This window comes from Lontra canadensis, unplaced genomic scaffold (genome assembly GCF_010015895.1).
Source record: "Lontra canadensis isolate GAN:19392208 unplaced genomic scaffold, GSC_riverotter_1.0 scaffold1, whole genome shotgun sequence".
Lineage (NCBI taxonomy): Eukaryota > Metazoa > Chordata > Mammalia > Carnivora > Mustelidae > Lontra > Lontra canadensis.
Window position 1 is genome coordinate 57,623,503 of NW_022630995.1, and position 25,300 is coordinate 57,648,802.

Below are 25,300 nucleotides of genomic sequence, written 5' to 3' on the forward strand. Positions count from 1 at the left end.
TTTTCCTATGCCCATTTGTTAATTTATGGATCTGAGGAGCAGGTGACAATAACATGGATAATAAAAAGTTAAAATTGGGCTTCCACTGAATAGTTTGGTTTAAAATTGCTTTCATTCTCATTCTCTTCTTTCTTATGACAATTTTGTGAGGGTACTAATTTCTCACTTTTTAAAATAAAAAAAAACTGGAAAAGTATGAGCTTACTGATGTAACTCAGCTAATAAGTACGAAATACAGGTCAGTGGTTAGTTCCCAGTTAGTATCATAGAGTCTGATTCCTCAACACACAGACTTTCACAGCACAACTGCTGCATCAATCATAGGAGAATCTTAACATTTATTTCAAGGAGATGACAAAGTGTGGGTAAAATCATTAACTCGGATCACAAATGCCCTTGTTATTTTAAAATTAAGCTATAACTCATCCTCAAGGAATCCAGTATAAGGAAAAACTGTCTACAAGCAAAGTTGTCTGGAAGACAATGAGTTGCTTTGAGAGATAGTGAGCTGCCCATTATAGACAATATTTGAGCATAGGATAAATACATGCCTGGTGAGACTACAGGAATCAGACTTTGGATAAGAAATTGTGTTTGATTTTCTGTGTGATGTCATTTGTACTGAGATGATTTGGAGACTTGTTGTGAGCTTGCCTGAAGTTGTTTTTCTGATGAAAATAAGTAAATCTATATACCTGCAATAAATAATTGGAAGTTGAAGTTAAAAACACAACACTATTTACATTAGCATCAGAAATATATTAAATTCTTAAGTACAAATCTAACAAAATATGTAAAAGTTCTATGTGAGGAAAAGTACAAAATGCTAATTTAAAAAAAATCGATGAAGATCTAAACAAATGGAAAGATATTCCATGCTCATGGATAGTAAAACTCAATATTATTGAGATATCAGTTTCTTCTGACTTGATCTATAGCTCTGACACAATACCAATTAAAATCCCAGCAAGTTATTTTATTGAGATTGACAAACTGATTCTAAACTTAATATGGAAAGGCAGAAGACCCAGAAGAAACACAAAGTTGGAGGGCTGATTTCAAGACTTAATATAAAGCTACAGTAATCAAGACAGTGTGATTTTGAAAAATCACAATTTTGAGGGGAAAAAAAGAATAGATGCAAAGATTAATATAACAGAACAGACAAGCCCAAAAATAGAACAATGACCCAAAAAAATGTAGTCAACTGACATTTGACAAAGGAGCAAAGGAAATTCAATGGAGAAAATATATTTTTCAACATATAGTATTGGAAGACAACAGATAGATAGAGATAAATCTTACACCTTTTATAAAAATTAACTCAAAATGGGTCATAGATCTAAATGTAAAATGAAAGGCTATAGAAAATAACAAAGGAGAAAATCTAGGTGACCTTGGGTTTGGTGATGACTTTTAAGATTCAACACCAATGGAACCATCCATGAAAGAACATATTAACAAGTTCGACTTCATTAAAATTAAATGTTCGTGCTCTATGAAAGAAACAGTTAATAGAATAAAAAGACAAGTTACAGACTGAGAGAAAATATTTACAAAACATATATCTGATAAATGACGTGTAGCCAAAATACACAAAGAACACTTAAACCTCAAAAACAAGAAAACAAATGACCCAATTTAAAAATTAGAAGATATCTGAACCAAGACCTCACCAAAAAGATATGCAGATGGCAAATAAACATATGTCATTAGAGAAATGAAAATTAAAATCCTAGGAACAATCATATAAAATACCTACATACCAATTAGAATGGTAAAATCTAAGATACTGGGGCACCTGGGTGTTCAGTGGGTTAAGCCTCTGCCTTTGGCTCAGGTCATGATCCCAGCGTTCTGGGATCGAGCCCCACATTGGGCTCTCTGCTCAGCAGGGATCCTGCTTCCTCCTCTCTCTCTCTCTCTGCCTGCTTCTCTGCCTACTTGTGATCTCTGTCAAATAAATAAATAAAATCTTAAAAAAAAACTAAGATACTGACATTTGTGACAACATGGACGTACCTAGAGGGTATTATGCTAAGTAAAATAAGTTAGAGAAAGACAAATACCATATGATTTTCTTTATATGTGAAATCTAAAATAAATAAATAAATAATTGAGACCAAACTCTTAGATACAGAGAATAAACTGGTAGTTTCCAGAGAGGAGGTGGACAGGGAGAGGGGCAAAATAAATAAAGTATATTGAGAAGTACAAGCTTCCAGTTATAAAATAAATAAGTCATGGAAATGAATAGTACAATAGTCAATAGTCAATAATACTGTCATAAAGTTGCATGGTTACAGATGGTGACTACATGTGTGGTGAGCCCTGAATAATGCATAGAATTGTCGAATCACTATGTTGAACACCTGCAACTAATATAACATTATATGTCAACTTTACTTCAATAATAAATTTGAAAATAAATAAATAAATGAGTAAAATACTAACCACACCAAATGTTGATGAGAGTACAGAGCAATGGGAACTCTCATTCATTGCTGGTGGGAATGCAAAGTAAAACATCCACTTTGAAAGACAGTTTGGCAGTTTTTAAATCTAATCACAGACTTATCACAAAACCCAGTAATTATGCTCTTAGGTATTTCCCCCAGATGAGTGAAAACTTATATCTTCTCAAAAACCTGCACACAGATGTTTATAGTAATTAATTCATAATGACCAAAAATGATACAGCCAAGATGTCTTCAGTAGGTAAATGGATAAATAAACTGTGGTTCACCCAGACCCTGGAATATTATTGAGGACTTAAAAGAAATGAGCTAGCAAGTTAGGAAAAGATATGGAAGAAACTCAAAAACATATTGCTAAGTAAGAAGCCAGTCAGAAAAGGCAACCTGCTCTATGATTCCAACTCTGGTATTCTAGAAAAGGCAAAACTAGGGAGACAGTAAAAAAGATCTCTGATTGTCAGGGATTCAGACAGAGGGAGAGAGGAATAAATATGTGGAGCACAAGGAATTTTTAGAGCAGTGAATCTATTCTGTATGAGACTGTAATGGTGGGTACACGATTATATTCATCTGTCAATACCCATAGACTGGACAATACTAAGAGTAAATCATAACATACAGGATAGACTTTAGTTAATAATAGCATACCAGGGTTGGTTTATCAATTTTAACAAATGCACCACACTAATGCAAGATATTAATTATAGGGGAAATCATATAGAGGCAGGCGAGGGAGAAGATAGTTAATGTGCTCTGGGGTGTTCTAGCTGAAAGTGCGTGCATACATGTTTTGAAATCCTGACAGCTAGAAGCATGCCCCTGACATTTGAAAGCTGCTAGCAATTCTGCTTCACCGAGGTAGAGGCTTGAGTTTCTCTATGAACGAAGCCAGTGCCTTTGCTAATGGAAAAACAATTACAGGACATTTTAATTAGACAAAGGGAAAGTGGGACCTCTTCTGAAATACGAAGACCCACAACAATGAGAAACCAGTGTCCTCTGTGAGACACATTCCCCAGCCAAGCGTTTATGGGCAGCATTGGTGATTCTCCCTCAGTGTGTCCAGAGGGTTGAGGGATAGACAAAAGGGAGAAATTTCCCTTTTCAGGGCACTCCCTCTCAGGACAATAAATTGGGTGTGTGTGTGGAGACAGGATAGGCTAAAAAGAATGCCTTAGTGTATGTCCGCACCAGGGAGACCCTGGGCCAGAGACGCTGGAAGTTACCATACCTTGTAACATTCACCTCCATTGCCATGTCTTTCTCATTTCACAAGCCTTCAGTAATGTTTTAGGAAGGGAACAATGGAGAATTAAAGGACAAAGCTATTTCATGCTTAAGGAAAAGCAGTATGGAGGAACTCAGCCCTGAGGAAAGGCAGACCCAAGTAAGCTAGGGGCAACAGGAACATTCTCAAAACCACAGAAAAGCAGGTCAGTGGGTATTTAAACAGCACAGACAATAGAACTATGGAGGTTCTGGAGAAGGACAAAATGGTCTATGAGCTGGGGAGATGGGGGAGCTCCCAGACATAACCTGAAATGTGGAAGACTGGAATACTTGGGGTGAGGGGCTTTCCCAGCAGAGCTCATGTGAATAAATGTCACAGAGGAACCCACTTCATAAAAAGTAGGTTGCATCCAGAAATGTCATTTGATACATTTTTCTGGTCAATTTTGTAGCAAAGAAATTGTCTCCTTGTGCAAAGTTTGGAACCAGTTTGTCAGCCAGAAGATGACACCACATACACACACACACACACACACACACACACTCAACTCACTCACTCACTCTCTCATCGCTCACTCAACATATGCTGTGTAGTTGTTGAAAGAGTCACAAAGTATGTCTGGCTCCTTCTAAAGTTATTTTTCCTTCCCGAGCTTGAATGCAAAATTGTGCTTTCATATTTCTTTCAATCCAAGTCCTGTGGATCTGCTTAATAAGATTCAGACTTTCATTCTTTCAATCTCAGAAACTGAAGAAAGAGAAGTCTCCAGGGGTCCACCCTGTTTGAATTCTCAGCAGACTTGACAATAGAAAAGTTCAAACATTATGGCCTCCAGTCATTTTCTAAAACAAAACCAAAGCAAGCCTTGTAGGCTCTTTCATGGTTTACATGACTAAAACTAACTCTCTCTCTCTCTTTCTCTGTCTTTCTCTCTCCCTCTAATTTTTTTTCGTGGCTTAATTTTTTTCCTGCCTCCTCCACAGAGTCTTCAAAAATATGTGAGTCATGTACACACTTGGACCTCAGCTGACATTCCCCCATGTATCAGTGTGAAATGGCAGTAAGCAAATTAAGCAAAAGTTCTGGCTGGGGAGATAACTCAAGGTGGAGGGCTGCCAGAGAGCTGCCTTTTCAGTTCTGGTTTATCCAGAAGAAGGAAAGCAAGGAGGGCCAGGACCAGAGGAATGAGGCAGCTGTCAAGGACAAACCTCATGGCCAAATCCAGAAGATGATCTGAAGATGCAGGAAATTTGAACAAAGCCAAAGCCATTAGCACTCCCAACCCATATGTGGAGACCTTGGTGGTGGAGGAAGGAGAGCACCTGAGAGGAGGCAGGTAGCCATCAAGGGAACTAATCTAGCTAAGGGGCTGGTCTGTGCAATCTTTGCAGTGTGGTTAACCAACTGCCACAGATCCATGACCTCTTCCTTGAGTATCTGTACTACCTCTCTTCCTTAACTGAGGATTGGTTTTCCCCTGGTAATACCAATTCCTTTGCAGCCACCTCGGGTAGAATGTGCCCTTTCTCAACACATCCCTATATATTCCTTAGAGTTGTGATCAGCATGCTGGTGCTCACTACCACGCCCACCTGCCTGTCCTCTTGTGTCAAAATCCCTTTCTTCCTGAGCCTTAAATTCTCCGGATACCTCAGCCTCTGACCTCACCATGCTGTTTCTAACCCCCATTCCAGCTGCCTCATTCCAATTCCTTGCCATTATTCCTTCTCCCAGTGGTCTAAATGATGGTTTGATGGTGTTGTTTATATTTGGCCTACAACCTCCCCTTCATTGCATATTACCTCAGGAACAACATTCACAATGACCAGCCTATATGATGGCCAAACTTCTCAGGTCCATGCTTTCCCATCTCAAAGTCTCTCTTTTCCATACAGCACTTATTTCCATTCAACATTCAACAAATAGTAACCAGCATCTCCCAGCACCTACAATTCACTCTTCACTGGGCATGATGCTTAAGTGAACACAGTCCTTGCCTTCAAGGATCTTATAATCTAATGAGAGAAAGAGTCACACAGAAGAAGAATACAGAGAAACCCAGTCTGGAAGGAAGGGTGGGGCAATAGAGTCTCCTCTCAGCAGAAGCTGGACCTACTGTGTTGAGATGGTAGATAACCCATCTGGGCTCCAGAAAAACATCAGTGGAGCCCATCAGAGGGAACCAATCCAGTAGAAGATAGGGGGAGATTAGCATTAGCTGCGTTGTGTCTCACAAAGTCTGTTAAGGTTCAGATTAAGTCTCCAAATAAGGGGAAAAAATGATTATTTTCTTTAAAAGCTGATTATTAACCAGAAATCAAGGCAGAAACATAGTCATAAGTATAGGATCTTATTCATCTCTGTAACTTGGCACCTAATACTACACTAGCTCATGGCAGGTGCTCAGTAAATTTTTTTCAGATAGAAGTCATTCCTCATGAACATAATAAGCAAGATAAGAGATAGAGGGAAAAGCTTCAGAATAATCTACAGAGCACCAAGCACTCAGGCTGGATTCCTAAGCAAAACCAATTCTAGATCCCACTTACCCTTGTCCATGGGGCTCCTAAAATATTCCACCACTTGGTTTCCAGGGACAATGCCTGGCTGAGACTACAGGTTGGAGGTGATCAGCATCAGGAGCTGGAAGGCCATGGGACAATCAGGGCTCACTCAGGATCAACCTAGCTTGGAAGTAGTGTGTGGCAGTAAGAGGAACCCAAATCCAATCTAATCCATCTTCCAACTGAAGCCTCTTCTATACCTTTTGTTGTGATTGGGAAACAACCTGTTTATTGGAATATGGACCACCTGACTCTAAAGCAACACCTGTCCAACCCTGGTCCCCAGCAGAGCCCTCAGACCCACAGAAGTTTTCAAAGGTGACAAGAGGATTCATGGGGGCATTTCTCTCATCCTTAAATCCTAACTGAATTTAATTTAAAGCTGTACAGGCTAACCAAATTGTCCTTGTTCTTCACTCAAATTAGAACCAACTCAGTGTGCTAATGCAAGTCATGTAGATCAGAAACTATGATTAGAGGTTATATGTGTATTTGATTAAATTTAAATGGAAAAGTGAATCAAATATTTATCATTAAGTATATTTTGCTTGACAAAATCTTTCAAAACATGTTGTACTTTGCAGGGAGTTAATAAAAGAGGCCTCTTTGGTCCTGAAAAGTTGAAATCATTTGACAAGAAGTAAGGGAAAGCTTGTATATTTCATCAGCTCATTACATGAGGCCAGAACCATTTCATTCCCTGCCTGAGGAGATGCTGAAAAGGTGTATTGAACCTAGCCTCTTCTGCAGAGAATAGCATAGTTTAGACAGAGGGAGGTTGGTTCACAAATTGAGCATATATCCTGCCTTTTCTATACAAAGTGTATCTGAAGGTAATCAAGGAGTTAATAAGGGTTCATCCTCATAGAAGTATTCAGCTGTAGCTCTTGTCCATGGTTCTCCACATCATTTAATAAGAAAACACAAGCTTGAGATATTAACAAACCTGGATTTGAAAGACAGCTCGCCTACACATTATGTCCCTGACTTTGGACAAATGCATCATGGAAGACATGCAACTGCAAATATCAAAAGTGCCCATAAATGGTGGCTTAAAAAACTGAGGTTTGTTTTTCTCAAATTCCAGGAAGTCAGCTACAGTAATCTCAAAATGGAACAATTCTGTAAGAGAATCATCAAGAAACTGGGCTCCAATCCAATTTAAGCCCCTAGATGAATATGTATGTAACTGTTCCTCTTCTTTTTGGCATGATGACTATTATTCCTCTCGCCATTGCATCCATATTCCAGGCACAGAAAACAGGGAAAGGAAAAGAGCAGAAAGTATGCACCAACTGAATCTGTTTTTATCAGGAAAACATTAGCTTATTTGGAAGCCTCATTCAGTAGATTTCTGCTTATGTATCTTTGTTGACACATTGCAGGGAGAGTCTGAATAATAGTCATTTGACAAAGAATTGACATTTACTAAAGGCACATAATCAAGTAGATATATATTTTTTTCTTCAAATAGAAATAAAGACCTTGGGCGCCTGGGTGGCTCAGTGGGTTAAGCCGTTGCCTTCGGCTGGGGTCATGATCTCAGGGCCCTGGGATCGAGTCCCGCGTCAGGCTCTCTGCTCAGCAGGGAGCCTGCTCCCTCCTCTCTCTCCGCCTGCCTCTCTGTCTACTTGTGATCTCTCTGTCAAATAAATAAATAAAATCTTAAAAAAAAAGAAAGACCTAAAATTAAAAATTAGTGAATCCTGTTGAAACCCATCTAATATGTTAAAATTAATTCAGATATTTTAGTTATAAACATAGTTAACAAGACATTTAAATGGATTTAATAATGGAAAGGAAAGGAGGAGAGGAAAGATAGAATGAAGGAAGGGGAAAAGTTGAAGAATAAATAAAGAAATGAAGGGAGAAAGATAAGGAGAAAATCTCCTTGATCACTTTTGCTGTTTTATAAATTGGCAAATAGGGGAGCCTGGGCAGCTTAGTCATTAAGTGCCTGCCTTCAGCTCAGGTCATCATCCCAGGGTCCTGGGATCAAACCCCACATCGGGCTCCCTGCTTGACAGGAAGCCTGCTTCTCCCTCTCTCACGCCCCCTGCTTGTGTTCCCTTTTTCACTGTGTCTCTGTCAAATAAATAAGCAAAATCTTTTAAAAATTTTTGAATGAAAATTGGTAAATAAAGATAACAGGAGGGCAACCTGGGTGGCTCAGTGGGTTAGGCCTCTGCCTTCGCCTCGGGTCGTGATCCCAGGGTCCTGGGATCGAGCCCTGCATCCGGCTCTCTGCTCAGCAGGGAGCCTGCTTCCCTTCCTCTCTCTCTGCCTGCCTCTCTGCATACTTGTGATCTCTGTCTACCGAATAAATAAATTCTTAAAAAAAAAAAAAAAACACGAACCGATCATTTATCCTGCCTTTTCTGTACAAAGCATACCTGAGGGTATTCGAAGACTTACTGAGGGGATTCTTTTTATGGTAGTATCACAACTTAGAGTAGAAATGAAGAATAATAAAATTAGAACCTAACATTTTGTGGGGCACCTGGGTGATTCAGTCATTTAAGAGTCTGACTCTTGATTTTGGCTCAGGTCATGATCTCAGGGTCATGAGGTTGAGCCCTGCATGTGCTGGGCTCCGTGCTCAGCAGGGAGTCTGCTTAAGATTCTCTCTCTTCCTCTACGCATCCCCACCTCTAAAATAAATAAATAAATCTTTTTTTAAAAGAATGTAACATTTCGTGAACTCAAAAAAAAAAAAAAATAGATCCAGGCAAGGATCATGAAGCACTTCTAATGTCACAGAAAGTCCATTAGATGCAAGGGAAAAATACACCATCTTCTAAAGATCATGGTATTCTTGCCAAAAACTCCAACCTGAATCTATCAAGCTTCAAAATCTAAATAGCAATTTACCTGAAACAAAGAGGCAGAGGAATAAGATAAATGATGCCATGGGGATTCAATCAGCAAAGTCCAGAACATGGGAAAAACTACACAGGAAATGCTACGGGACAAACAAGCAATTTTCCAACAAATAAATTACACAGGGAATAAAAGACTAGAGAAAGAGAAAGAAGAGATTTTTGTTTTGTTTTGTTTTTTAATTAAGGCATATCCAGCAATTGCAATGTATAACACTTATTGGACTGTTGATAGAAAAAAACTATAAAAAGGATATAAATTAATTGGAGAAATTTGAGCACTGACTCAGTATTTTATGATTATAAGCAATTATTTTAATTATTTAGATATAAAAATAGTATTGTCATTATGTTTCCTTAAAGAGTACTTCCCAATTAAAAACATGATGAAATTTATATGGATTAAATTATACAATGTCTGGGATTTCCTCCAAAATAATTCAGGAGGAAGGAGGAAAGTGGATGTAGGCACACATGTAATAACATTGGCCATGAGTTGGCAACTTGAAATTGCATCATGGGTGCAAAGGAGTAATTTATTACATTATGCTCTCTACTTTTCATGTGTCTGAAATTTTCCATAATTTTTAAAATGCTTACCAACCTCAAAATGAATAGCATTAATCAAAAATACCACTGAACTGGGGCACCTGGGTGGCTCAGTGGGTTAAAGCCTCTGCCTTCGGCTCAGGTCATGATCTCAGGGTCCTGGGATCGAGCCCCGCATCGGGCTCTCTGTGTATCAGGGAGCCTGCTTCCCTTCCTCTCTCTCTCTCTGCCTGCCTCTCTGCCTACTTGTGATCTCTATCAAATAAATAAATAAAATCTTAAAAAAAAATACCACTGAACTTAGCCAAAAGTGAAGAAGCCATTCCAAGCCAGTCATTTCCCTCAGAAATGGCAGAGATGTCTCCCCAGCGCCCCAGTGGAGAGAGCCTGAAGTTGATATCAGAACTAGAGAGCCCTTAAGCAGAAAGTAACAGTATAATAAAACCTATTAATTCTATACAAGAAATTTCCTTGTATCTTATCTGCATATCATCTTCACAAAGTCCTGAATTAAAAAAAAAAAACTCTGGATTTTATTAAAAACACCTGAACTGTATGATCCTATCTTACCACAAAAATCAATGTAGGATTTCCCCCAAAGGATCTAAAGCAGGTAAATAGTTCCTTGGTAACGTGGACTTTGCAAAGCTTCTTCTCTCTCTCTCTCTCCCTCTCTCCAGATATGGCTCCAGTTACACACTCACATATATTTTCACATAATTATGAGGGTTTAAAGAAAAGAAAATGTGATTCTAGAGAAGGCAGATAGTTTTAAAGATATTCCAAAAAAATTGTGCATTCACTTAGTCAACAAATATTTGAGTGCCTACCCTCTATTGAACATTGTCCTGGGTTCTAAGAAATGGTGCTGAAGAAAAACAAGAGGTTCATTTTTTGCCTGGTGGAACTCCCAGCATGGAGAGACCTAAGGAAACAGAGGAAACATAGTGTACACCCAAGACACCCATGAGTAAGTGTATATGACAATCTACATTCATAGCAATATTGTTCTCAATATCAAAGAGGAGGAAGCAACCCAAGTGTCTATCAACAGATGAATCTTAAAAAAAAAATGTGGTAAATACACACAGAGGAATATTATTTGGCCTTAAAAAAAAAGGACAAAGACATTCTAGCACATGGTACAAATGGATGAACCTTGAGAATATTATGCAAAGTGAAATAAGACAGTCACAAAAGAACATACACTGTATGAGTCCACGTATAGGAGGAATCTAGAATAGTCAAGTGTATAGAAATGGAAACTAGCACAGTGGTTGCCAGTGCCTGGGGATGGTGTAATAGGGGCTTACTGTTTAATAGAGTTTCAGTTTCAGTTTTTAAAGATGCATAGTTTTCTCCTCAGGCATGGTGCCGGTGCTGGTTGCATGACAATGTGAATGCTAGTAGTGCCACTAAACAGTACCCTTAAAAATAGTTAAGTTGCTAAATTTTATGTTATGTGTATCTTACAACAATTATTTTTTTAAATTATAGTCTTCAGTAAATGCTACCAAGAAGAGTTATACAGCTGTTTAAAAGGACGATATGTGTGCCTCCCTGTGTTTAGTCCCCATGCTCTCCTTCCCTCTATTAGCTTAAGGGTCTACTTCTCCCACACATAGTCATAATGATACCATCTCTGCCTCTGTTGCTATATACTGATTATCCCATGCCAATCACACCATGATACTGTTCTGACAACTATCATTGTTCTGAGGAGTGCTTTGGCACATGAACTACATTGGTCCAATAATATTGAAGTGAAGCATTTATATTCTATGGTTGGAAGAGATGGAAACAAGGAAGCACACTGGTTCCATTTGCTGCTGGCAACCATTTTGTAAACATAAGGGAAAGCCGCTTTGGGCTGAAGGTAATGCAGGAAGCAAATCATAGAAAAACTCAAAGGACTTGGTCACAGAGAGAAGTCACTGACATTGCTAAGCCACTGAAACAACCAATTATGTAACCATTCCTACCTCTAGACTTTGTGGTTCATGCATATTCCTATTATAAAAGTCAGTTTAAGTTAAGTGTTTGATAATTCAGCCCAAGTCATCCTTTCTGAAGTAATAATACCAAAGAAGCAACAAATAGGAGTAACTGCCTTAGTTGTAGAATTCAGGACAAGTAACACCCAGGCCCAGGCAATAGCATATGCAAAGGCCTTGTGGCAAAAGAGAATGGAGTTTCTGTCCTCGGGTTTCAAAAAGTGAAAGAAGTCCAGTCTGGCAGAAGCTCAGAGGAAAGGGGTAGAAGGTGAGCAATGTTACAAGAGGAGGCTGAGAGATGGGGAAGAGGTGCCAGATCCTATATGTAGGTCATACAAAGATTTGGATCTTAATCTTAATATCAGAAGCCATTGAAGGGTTTTATAACATCATGAGGACATGCTCAAGTTGGCTACAATGTATAGAACTGATTAAAGGAAGGTCAATAAGAACACAGAGAAATGAGTATTTCAGGCAGCTGATGGCAACTTAGGCCAGGGCAGTGGCTGTGGAGATGGAGAAATGTGGACATATTTACAAGGTTTCAAAAGGTACCATCAGTAGAGCTGGTGCTGGACTTAATATATGTCATGGAAGAAGAGGAGGTGTCAGGGATGATTTCCAAGTGTCTGGATATAACAGGATGAATGTGAGTGTTTTTGTCATAGTAGGGAACACTGAAAGACAATTAGATTTGGGAAGATTGATCCAGAATTATAAATAAGGATAGAAATAATACCTAAAAACTTGACTCACTGAAGTAGTCTTCCTATTTTTTTTAAAGATTTTATTTATTCATTTGAGAGCAGGAGCAAATGGGTGTCAGGGGGAGGAAGAGGGAGAAGAAGATGCAGACTCCTCGCTGAGCTGGGAGCCTAATGCCATGGAGCTCAATCCCAGGACCTGAAGATCATGATCTAAGCCAAAGGCAAATGCCTAACCATCTGAGCCTCCCAGGTGTCCCTAGGTAGCACTCTTAATTATAGCTAATAGAAATAAATAGTTGCAGTTACCATTTACAAAGCATGTATTTTGACTGGGTCTCACAGTACACTGCAATGTAATTATAGTCCTCATTGCAGCAGAGTGTATTTTCCCAGGAGCCCCTCAACAATGCCTCATATGCCACTGTAATGTCACCTTGTTCCTTCTTCCATCAAGACGTGATGTCTATGTCCCCACATTGAATGTGGGCAGGATTGTAACTACTTCAATCAACAGAATGGGTCAGCACTGCTGCTATTTGATCTCTAAGGTCTAAGTCATAAAAAGCCACGCATTCTGAGAAGTGCTGTTGAGACACCCATTCTAAGGGAAGCCAGACCATGCAAGTGGCCCAACTCTTCTGAAACCACCGAGCTGGGGAGTTCACATAAAGGTACTCTGGTTACCAGATTTCATTGAACTCCTGGCCAACAGTCAATGCCAACTTACCATTCAGGTGCAGGGGCCACCCTGGAAATATATCATCTAGCTCCACTCTGACCACCACCACTGTTGTCATGAGGAGAAGAAACAAGCTATCCCCATCAAGTCTTTCCCGAAAGAAAATAATAGCTAATTGAGCAAAGTAACTGATTATGGTTGCTATTTTATGGGGACTTTTGGTGGAGTTTATAAGACTCTCCCCACCATCATATAGGTGAAAAAATGAAGACTGACAAAGATTAATGTAACTTGCCCAGGGTCACAGAGCAAGTGAACATAGCAGCCAGAATTAAAACCAAATCCCTCTGGCTCAGAACCTGGGCCAGATTTATTTCTTAAATCTCATTGTTGTCCCACTTCTGGTCACATCCCAAAATTAAATTGCTATTTCTATTACAAATCTTGCACCTTATCCCAAAACACATCTTCAAACCCAACCTCAAACACATGCATTTTGAAAGTGATCTATTCTGCTTAAAAAAGAGCAACCTGCCTGTAAACCAGAGAGATTTGCAAGTGCTTGAATAGTTGTGTGTGTGTGTGTGTGTGTGTGTGTGTGTCTTCCATCACTCTTCCCAAGCAGTAGGGAATTGATAGGAAATTAAAACAGACAACTTCCATTTTCTTTCAAGAGAGATTTATGACCACTGTCTACAGAATTTCAAGCTGTGAAGTGAACTGTAAAACAAAATGTTTTAAAATAATATGTTTAAAGCAAAGCAGTGTTATGTACAATTAATGTAAAAATTATCAGAAGTGATAGTTGCTGAGAAAAAGTAAAAGTAGAGAAATATGAGTAACGAAGTTACTGGCATTTCATGAAGCAGTAATCCATCAGCAAGAAGCACAAATCAAGGGGATAATCAGGTATATTAATGACTTCAGAGTAACTTCTTACTAGTCAGACATCTCAAAGTGGAGTTCAATCCCTTTGTCACTGCCTTAGTCCAGCCCTTAAGATTTTGCCCCAGCCCCCGGAAGCCTCCCTTAGCTGATCTTTCTGTCCCCAAGCCTCATCACCAGTTTTGCACAAACACCCCACACCCCACTCCCACTGGAATACCCAATGTCTGCCCTGACCAGGATAACTCTTTCTCATTCTACAGACTTCCACTTATGTGCTAGTTCCTCAGAACTGCATCCCTGCTGGGATCCCATGAAATAATGTATGGAAACTGTTGTGCCAGGTAAACCTCATCCTGGTCTTGATACATCTGCTCAGAAGACAAATTCTCACCCTTACCCCCATACTAAGCTTTAGCCTTCTTTGAATTTTTTCTGAAAGAAAAGATTTGATCAGAGTCTTCTGGACAAAAACTAAATTGAGTGAAATAAGGAGGAAAGTGAAGTACTGAGGTCCGAATCCTAGACTCCTGACTCACTAAGTATATGATGTCAGGCAAGCCAGTGACTTGCTGAGACCTACTTTCCCTATCTAGAAGAACAAAGTTTATACATGCATATCCCCTAATCCCAGAAATAAATGTAAGATCAAATAAAAACACAGAGGTGATGAAAGGTGAAGACTCTGTAGGAAAGCTGACAAGAAAGGGAAAGAACCATGGACGAATGTACCTTCCCCTGACTCAGGAATCTAAGCCCAAGGGTGCTGGACCTCTCCTGACCCAACCTTCACACTGGTTTGAAAGCTTAACCCTCACTAAAATGTCCTCATCGCTCCTGTGAAAAATATGGTCCCACTACTAAAACTGTCTGGAGTAAAATATATTTCTCCCAGAAAATGCTAGTGGATTTATCACAACTGGGCCATTCATCTGTTAAAAAGCAGAATGGCATTTATTGCCAATTGCTCCCTTTATGGGAGAAAAGAAACAGGGAGCCTAATAAGCTTGGTTATTTTTTTTTCTTTTATGGCTCCAGCAACTACACTAAATATTCCGTCTGCTTTTCTTACGCAGTTTGGAGGCGGCTCTGAACTTTGGAAGTGTTACGGGGAAGATTCCAGCAGAACCACATGGTGCAGCCTCATGAGAAGACACTGAGTGGAAAGAAGCTCTGAGAACTTGTCCTTCCTGAGGGTTACATGATCACTGATCAGTTTACAAGGACCAAACTTCTAAAAATCCCTCAGGCAGTGGGCAAGCTATCTTGCAGGGACTTGACTGAGATAAATCTGAGATACAGAAAGGAGACTTTTAAGTCAAATAGAAAAGCAGCATAGGTTTCTGAAGGAAGGGTTGTGGAGTTACACCAAGTCTGAGCCCTGACACTGGTTAACTGTGTAAACTTGGTTGACATCAAGGCACCTCAGAAGGCCTATTTCAAGTGCTCATCCCCGACATCCCACAGCACACATGCATCCATCCTGATATTCCTGCTAATTTCATTCATCTCCCACTTAAGGATTTTGAGAGCATCTGCTGTAGATCACACACTGCTTTCTCTGGAGCACAGCACTGCACAAAAAAGCACCAAAGGCCTGGCTTTTAGAACCCAGCTCTATGTTTAAATGAACTTCCAGGCCAGCACTATCTGAAAGAACTTCCTGAGATGGTGAGAATATTCTCATATGTGCTGTCCGATATAGTAGCCACTAGCCACATTAGCTAATGAGCACCTAAAATGTGGATGGGGGGACTGATGAATTGAATTCTTAAGCTTATTTAATTATAATTAGTGCAAATTTAAATCTAAACAGCCACATGTGGCTACTGGATATCACACTGGACAATTCAGATGGAGCCTGTTTGAGCCTCAGCAACTTTACCTGTAAAATACATCCTGAGCAAGATTGCTTTGAGGATCATATGTTATAATGCATAGAAAGCCCCTAGCCTTGTGCCCAGCATGTAATCAATGTTGGTAAGACAAGGAAGTGGGACCTTTCATGGATCTGTCTTCCTTTGGCTCTAGAATCAGAACTTTGAGACTTGATATTAATTGGGAGTGTCAGGCAGCATAAAGATTCCAACTAGTGGTTATCCTCCAGCCATGGGGAAGCAATCTATCTTTTAGCGAACTTTTCCACTGGTGGCCAAGAATGTTCTGCATGAGGAAATCTATTAACTACTTCATGTGAGTGAATATTTACAGGAAGTTAGAAACTGCTGACTTTAGCAAAGGAAAATGCCCCTCTGTGGAATTTCATGGCCGATTAAAGCTCTGGAATTTCATTGAGGGGATTTATAGATAAAAGTTACTAACTATACAAGTGCATTTTTAAATATGCTCTCACCAACTGCAAGTTCTATTCAAGACGTGGCACTAGGTTTCCAGTGGGCAAAGGAGAGCTCTTTTGGTGCAGTATTGAATAATAACAGAACTGTGATGCTCCAAGGTTGTCAGCCACAGGCAGCATTTCACGAAGGCTTAGACTCCCAGACTCAGAAGGACCTTAAAGACTATCTCATCCCAACCCTCCTCCAGTGCTCAAATCCTCACAACATGTTAGCTTTAGCTTGAGCAACTCTTATTCGAGGGGATCTCCTTGTGTCCTAAAGCAATCATTGCATTATTGGACATGTGATATTATTAGAAAGAACTTCCCCTGGTGAGCAAAACTCCAGCGGAGAAACATGGTATCTTAGAAAAGCATTGAGCTCTGTCATTTTCAACTCTGTGAGCCTCAGAATCCTGAGACATAAAAGGGAGATAATAAAAATGTAGTGTAGGGCCACTGGGAAAACGGAGCTAGAAAGAGATGTCATGGAGTATGTTCCACCCCATTCTTTCTGCTGGATCTGTTTCTACAGCTCTGAAGGCAAGCTGAAGATGGCTGATCTCTCATAGTGCCACTCCCCACAGTGGTAATAACAGCAGTAGAAGTAGAAGTAGTCACACAACTACTGTTGTAATTTTTTTTACTAATATTATTATTCCTAATAATTCTTCCACATATTTGTAAATATATGGACATTTGCCATCTCCCTTCACCCAGCTCAGCAAACTTACTTCCATTGATATCTCTCATGTATTAGAGTTTCAGATGCAGCATGGTTTTAATTCAATAGGTCTAGATTGCTGTGCTAGACACCAGTTGACACTGGGAACTGTAACCTAAGTGACATCTAAAACCTGTCCATCCCTCCAGCTTCACTTTCCTTGCAGCTGCTGGATTCTCAGGATGACCATGAATTACGCACTATGCTAAGTACTTAGCATAGATAATTACATTTAATCTTTAAAACAGCATTGGGAGGTACGTGTAGCATTTTTGTCTTCAGATAAGAAAATGGAGCAAGGCAAGTTAAGTAACTTCCCAAAATATGTAAGTGAAGCTGGAAATTCATCCAAAAAATACAACCCCAGACTGTGCTCTTTCCCACTGCATAATAGAGGTGTTAAATGCATGAGGGCTGAAGCCAACCATGAAGGGTTCCAATCCTAAAGGTGGAGACACTCTCAAGAGATTATTACATAATAACAGTCCCAGCAAGAGACCAGGGGAACTCGAGCTGAAAGTGGAGATGGAGAGGATCAAGTGGATGGCTTCATAGGACTTGGGGCTTGATGGAATGAGAGATGGCAGAACCTTTCTCTAAAGGAGGGCCTTAGAGAAAGATAGGAAGAGATAGGGGAAGGATAGCAAGACCAGTGTCCATCAGGTAGTAAGATCCATAAAAATTTACAAAATGCTGGAACATCAATCCACTAGACTAGAAAACTGAAATGTTCTTAAAGAGAATGGATACAAACTAAACATTCTTTTACCATGCTATCTGGCTATCATGCTCCTTGGCATTTACTCAGAGTTGAAAACTTATTTCCATACAAAAACTTGCACACAGAAGTTTTAGCACCTTAATTCATAATTGCTATGACTCTGAAGCAAACAAGATGTCCTTTAGCAGGTGAATGGATGAACTGTGGAACACTTGGGCAATGGATCATTATTCAGTACTCAAAAGAAATGAGCTATCAAGCCATGAAAAAGACATAGAGGAAACTTAAATGCATATTAATGGAAAGAACACATATTGTGTATTTCTACCTATATGATATTCTAGGAAAGTCAAAGTTATGGAGACAATAAAAAAATCAGAGGTAGAGGGCACCTTGGTGGCACAGTCAGTTAAGCATTTAACTCTTGGTTTCAGCTCAGTTCCTGGTCTCAGGGTTGTGAGATTGAGTCCCACATTTGGCTCCATGCTCAGTGCAGTTTGCTTGAGATTCTCTCTCCCTCACCCTCTGCCCCTCCTACTCTCTTTCTCTCTCTCTAAAATAAATAAATAAATATATTTAAAAGGTCATTGGTGTTAGGGTGTGTTGAAGTGGTGGGGAAGGGAGGAAAAGATGAGTAGCCAGAGCAAAGGGAATTTTAGGGCAGTGAAAATATTCTGTATGATACCACAGTGATAAATATATGCCATTATACATGTGTCCAAACTCCTAAAATGTACAACACCAAGAGTAATCCATGGACTTTGAGTGATTATGGTGTGTCAGTAGAGGCTCATCCTTTGTTTAAAAAATAAAAAATCCATTTCCAGTAAGTAATGTTGATAAGATGAAAGGCAATGCATGTGTGCAGTCGGGAGATATACAGGAAATCTTTCTACCTTCTCTCAATTTTGTTATAAACCTAAAACTGCTCTAAAAATTAAGTCTCTAAAAATTAAAAAAAGAAACAGCAGGGAAGGAAGCAAGGAAGGAAGGAAGGGAGGGAGGGAGGAAGGAAGGGAAGAAGGAAAGGAGGAAAGGGAGGGAAGACATCTTCATAGAAATAATTTGAACTTTAGGCCATCAGAATGAGCATCATTCCCAGAGAACTGGTTCTCAAGCTCCAACATCTTTAGGCATTTTCATTTCATAGCCTTCCATCTGCCCTTTAAGTTTGGTCATCTCCAAAACAAAGTTGCAACTTCTTCTAGTGGTCCAGAGACTTCCTTTTTTGAGCCCCAAGTCTGCTCCTGTCTTCTGCTCAGTTCTATTTCAGACCTCAGTATCTGAGGTGGATTTCTAGAAACCATGGATACACATCAGGGTTCTGCATTCTGTGTGAATGTTCTAATTTTTTTATTTTTTAAATTTTATTTTATTTTTATTTGCATTCAATTAATTAACATGTAGTGTATTATTAGTTTCAGAGGTAGAGTTCAGTGTGTTCCAAATTTCTTAACTTGCCAGGAGCCACTGGCATTTCTTGAGTATCTCTTATGAGCCACAAACTGTTCTAGCACTTACATTCATTAACTATCCTTGATTGACCCTGTGAGATAGGTGCTATTAATCATCCCAGTTTAACAGTTGAGAAAATAGACATCAAGTAACTTGCCAACTACTAAATAGTTAAGCAAGTATTTGAACCCAAGCAGTCTGATGCCAGAGCCTGTGATTTAAGGCATTTGGTATATTTTTAGTTTGGGTCATCAAGTTCGTTGAGCCTCTAAGCTGTGTCTTTCAAGGTGCATGGGACTACAGCTTCCACTTTAAATAAGACAAAGTACCAAACACTATAGAAAAGGAGAGTTCAGATCTTTGTCACTTTGCCATGATAAAACTCAATTCAAGCTTTGGTCTCTCATTTCACTGCACTTTCAATGAAACAATGCAATACATGAAAATACTTTGAAAAAATTTTGCTATACAAGTTATTATTGTTAACATTCCTCTCTCACAAGGCAAAATATTTTTCACACAATAGGTGGCTGACAGATATGTTTAGGCTATAAAAAGTGGACCTAGGAATATAATTTAAAATACAAGGTCTTAGGTAAGAAAGGCCTTTTTGGAAATATATAGAAAGGCATTTTTGCATGGCCAACATTCCATTAGTACTCCAAATCATTAATCATATTTTGTGCTTCAAGTCAACCCAATGCCTTTGCCTGTAAACTTTTAACAGATTAGAAACAGGTGACCTGCTTCCTGGACTCCCCTTCAGTATGAAGGCACTTGAGAAAAACTGCAGGGGTAGAAACTCAGGTCCAGGCTAATGAGGCCTGCACTGCTCATAAAATGGCCTTGTGGAATCGGCTGATGTGTCATAGAAGCTCACAGCTCAGACCAAAGAAACCAGTCAGAGAAATAAGATGACCACTTTATAGAGTGAAAAACTAAAATTTCCCCAGGCCTGTGTGTATAGTGGTATTTTACCTGACTTTAGACTGGTGGAAGTGGAAAACAAATTCACATCTTACAACTCCAAAATTCTAGGGCACTAACCAAGTATCTTCATCCTAAAGAGATGATTCCATTATGGAGGGAAAATGATCAATAGCTAATTGAAACACATCTACTGAGCAACTGCCTTTTTTCCAGAACTGGACTGAGTATCTTGAGATTTCATAGTAAGTGTTGGACATGATCTCAGCCACTCAGTACCTATACAAACAATTAGTATTACAAATATTTTGAAAAAGCTCTAATGGTCCTTTCAATTCTTTAATGATCCTGGTTGATCTTTTTTTTTTAAAGATTTTATTTATTTATTTGACAGACAGAGATCACAAGTAGGCAAAGAGACAGACAGAGAGAGGGAAGCAGGTTCCCTGCTGAGCAGAGAGCCCAATGCAGGGCTCGATCTCAGGACCCTGAGATCATGACCTGAGCCGAAGGCAGAGGCTTTAACCCACTGAGCCACCCAGGCACCCTGATTCTGGTTGATCTTAAAGCCACATAGAGGAATGACTAAAGCATAGTCTTGGGATCCAGATTTTAAAGGTTCAAATCCTAACTCTGACACTTACTAGCTGTAATACTTACCTTGGATAAGTGTCTAACTTGGGCAAGTTACTATCTTTCTGAGCCTCCATTCCCACCTCTGTAAAATGGGGTGATATTAGTACATACCTCATAAGGTTTTGTAAAGATTAAATGAGTTAGCACCTATAAAGCCCTATGCTATAATTGGGCATGTACTAAACATTCTGTCAATATTCATTATGTCTCTACAGATTGGAAAACCAAAGTAATGTGCCCAGAGGCAGTACAGACAAGAGTGACAGTGTCAGAGTGAGAAGCCCTAGGCCTGTTGCTGTGATATGTCAGATGAGATGCTTCTTCCTTTGACCCTTTCAGCATTGCAAAAGGAATCCTCAAACTATCCTGCCAGCACTGGAAATGGGCAACCCTACTTGAGCTGCATGGTGTAGGTTCTTGTTTGGATGTAATAATCTGTTTTTAATCTTGTGTGTAAATGAATACAGTGATTAGTCACGGGGTGCATATTAATCTAAAATAAATGAATACATTTGAATTAATCAGACCTTCAGTCTATGTAAATTGATGATTTATAATGATATTAGCACAAATTGCAATGATAAATCATTTTAAAATTAGATACAATGTTCCTTAAGGCAGCAAGGACTCTAGAGATTTGAACATAACTTGAAACAACTTTAAAATGTAGATGGGTCTGGCTGTAGCTTGAGGGCAGAAGCAAAGGACCAGAAGACCAGAGGGCAATGTGGAACCACATCCCATGCAGGGACAATGGTAATGGGACCTGCAAGGTCACAAAAATAAGAAAAGAGCAAGAGAAAGTCAATGAAACAGACACATTCTGAATTACCCAGTTTATTTTCTGGCTTAGGACTGAATACCTTGAGCCCTTGATTCAATTCAAAGCCCAAGGAGGAGTTAAACTGAGGCAGCTTAATGAGAAGGAAAGATTTCAGGGGGCTCCTCCACTTGTTGGTGATTTAGGGCAAACTAACTTTATTGAGGCTGCTGATTTCATCTGAAAAATGGACTTCATCATCCCAACTTTAAAGTATTGTTATGAGAATTAAATAATATTGGATGTGAAGTGAAAATCCCAGTTTATAAAAAACAGAATAGTAATGTTAAAAATGGAGTCAGACTGCCTGGGTACAAATCCTGGCACTGCCATTCACTGGCCGTAAAACATTCAGATAATTCTATATTCTTTCTGAGTCTTTGTTTTCTCCATTATGGAATGGGGATAATATTAGGGCTGATCTCTTGGATTGGTGTGAGAATTAAATGTAAACATGCAGGTCTTGTAACTAAGGAGGTACTTGGTAAATGTTAGCTATTAGTATAAATGATTGTCATTGATGTTACCATGAATCCTGGGTAGTGATATTGTGTGAAACTGGCCTAAGAAGAAAGGAGGAACTATGATGGACATACCAATGGAAGAGAGAATATGTGGCCAGACAATCAAGGGGAGGAGGAAGAAAATATCTCTGCAGGGAAGAAAATACACATCATCCAGACTCAATACTCTTCCCTCATCCAAGGAAGACATTGTTGACCACATATATTATCTTCCCTGCCAACCCTTAGACCGTCATTTTTTTAATATGTACAAGGTTATAGAACTGTATGAAGAGAGGATTACCTGAAGGTAAGAAACAGAGAAATACTTTGCAAGACAAAGAACAAAGGGTCAGAATCACTCTGGGCTTCCTCTCCTGGGAATTAGCACTGCCTAGAAAATAATGGATATCTGTGATGAACTTAAATTTTCCCTTATGTCCAAAACTGTGATTCTCATCTGTAACTGTTTATAAATAAAAGTACCAATGCTCTGAGATCCCATCAGAATTTTTGAACCACCTGGTTGATGGAATCATTCTGGAGCCTTAAGACAGAAATTGCAAAAAGACTGTGGAACACTGCTCCATAACCATCATGGATGGGAAGGAGAATGAGTAAGAAATAAACTGTGGCAAGAAAGCATCCTTAACTACAAGTTAGTGAACCACAAGAAAATCTTTGTACATATGTCATAGAAGGAGGTACTGAAGCCATCTCCCAAAGGCTTCAGATGAGGATGAGGTAATCACTTGTGTGTGTGTGTGTGTGTCCACTCAAAATTCAAATTTTTGAACTCCTCACCCCCAGTATATAGGTTTTTGAAGAAAGGGTCTTTGAGAGATAATTAGGTTTAGATGAGGTTATGAGAGCAAGGTCCTCATGGTGCAGTTAGTGCCCTTATAGAAGAGGAAGTTATAAGTGCCTTCATAAGAAATGTATATCAGAACTCTCTCTCTACCATACAAGGATGAAGCAGGAAGGTGGCTATCTGTATCCAGGAAGATCCTCACCAGGGGCTGAATTAGCCCCCACCTTGATCTTGGACTTCCCAATACAGAACTATATGAAATAAATGTCTGTTGTTGAAGTCACCTGGTGTATGGTATTTTGTCATAGCAGCCCAGGTAGACTAATACACAGTTATTCTATCAATGGCACTTGCAAGAGTTAGAGTACAAATTCAGGATCATCACCTCATCTTTAAATTACAATCTTTCTCTTGTGTGTATAAGTATGCCCATGTGCAGGCGCACACACACACAAACACACACACACACACACAGACATGAAATGTGCAAACATTTGACCGTAAGTTGAAAAATTGAATATTAACCATTTATTCTTCTCCCTCAAAGTCATACTTTCTCAGTTATCTTATAACTTATAATAAATAATAATAGAATGTTTTCTTCTAGCCAAAAATAAAAGCTTTATCTCCCTGATGGTCAACTGATAGCCAACCTATCTATCAACCAGTTTTGTTCCTTTAAGTGCATAACTGCTATAAGTTTGAGACACTGATTCTAAATCACCCAATATCACCAAATAAACTGTTTCTAAAAACGTCAAATCAAATGACTGAAAGGACATCAGAATTTTCAAAGGCACACAGCAGATTTGCTCAAAGATACGCTCTCTAGAGAAACACTCAATGCGGATCCACGAAGTCATGCACAAGGATGCTTGTTACATCATCATTTGAAACAATAGCTAGAGTTGGGAAGCACCCTACATGTCCATCAATAGGGGAATGGATAGGCAAATGTGTTTTGCATTGTTTTGCTTTTAATGTGGTTAACTTTATAAATACTAGGTCTCAAAAAAATAGTATTGACTAAAAAAAAGATGGATACACAAAAGTAAAAATGACACTTTTCATGTCAAATAAAATGCAAACACAAAATAACACTGTATTGTATGAAGATATGAAGGCAAATTCATAAAAAGGACTAGAAAACTGCATAACAAACAAAGTGGTTTACTTCAAGAAGAAGGGAAATTAGATGGAGAAAGGGCATTTCTACAAGTATAAAATTCCAACTTTAATAAGGATGTATATATACATTATTGTTAGTTAATAAAAATATTGTTTTTTAAAATGAAACACATGTGGTAGTTGCAGTTGTGCTCTCCCAGTCCCTGCCTCCCTCCTCGCACCACCCTGGAGGCCTCCCAGAACCGCAACCCATCTGCCACTAGCGTTACTGCACCCGCAAAAGAACTAAACCCAGTGTGGGGATGCCCGGGGCCCTGTGAGCAAGAGGCTACAGCAGGAGCTGATGACCATCAGGATGTCTGGTGACAAAGTAATTTCTGCCCTCTCTGAATCAGACAACATTTTCAAATGGATAAGGACCATCTGTGGAGCAGCTGATACCGTATATGAAGACCTGCATCATAAGCTCTCCCTGGAGTTCCCGAGTAGCTACCCTTCCAATGCCCATGGTGAAGTCCCTCACATCCTGCTACCACCCCAACGCAAAAACCCAGAGGAACATCTGCCTAGATACCCTAAATGACAAAGGGTCTGCTGGGTATGATGTCAGGACCATCCTGCTGTCCATCTAAAGCCTGCTAGGAGAACCAAACATTGGTAGTCCTTTGAATACCCATGCTGCTGAGCTCTGGATAAACTCCACAGCCTTTAAGAAGTATCTGCAAGAAACCTACTCAAAGCACATCTCCTGCCAAGATCCCTGACTGTCCAGCCTCTCTCCTTGCGTTGTCTTTTTATTTTCTTCTTAGATAGTCTGTCTTTTTCTTCAATTCTGTCTAGGACTCTGTATCTTAAGCTGTGTTATCATTTTTGTTTCATCTTTGTTTTTTTTTTTAATTAAGTCTCTGGTTGAGCCCTTGTGATGAATATATTAAATAAATAATTGGGTTTTTTAAAATTTTTAAAAATAAATTTAAAAAGCACATGAGGCCACCTAAGCCACTTGCAATATTGTAGAGCAATTCTAATGCTCACTGTGCAGAGGGAGTGTCAGACTCCACAGTCTAGGGGCAGATTCTCAAATAAGACTGTCCTCACTTCAGATACCTGACACAAATTTGGGAGTCCCCAGGCCACCTGCACTTTTGAACAATTAATTGCAAATCCAGAGAATCCCTTGACACTTCTCAGTTTTGATAATTTGGTAGAACAACTCACAGAACTCAGGAATGTGCTATCCTTATGATTACAGATTTATTATAAAAGATATCAAGA

At 39.3% G+C, this 25,300-nt stretch overlaps 1 pseudogene; it reads left to right on the top strand.

Annotated features, from left to right (window-relative positions):
- Window positions 1–17,450: 17,450 nt before the first annotated feature.
- On the top strand, window positions 17,451–24,821 carry LOC116864535 (annotated as a pseudogene).
- Window positions 24,822–25,300: the final 479 nt, after the last annotated feature.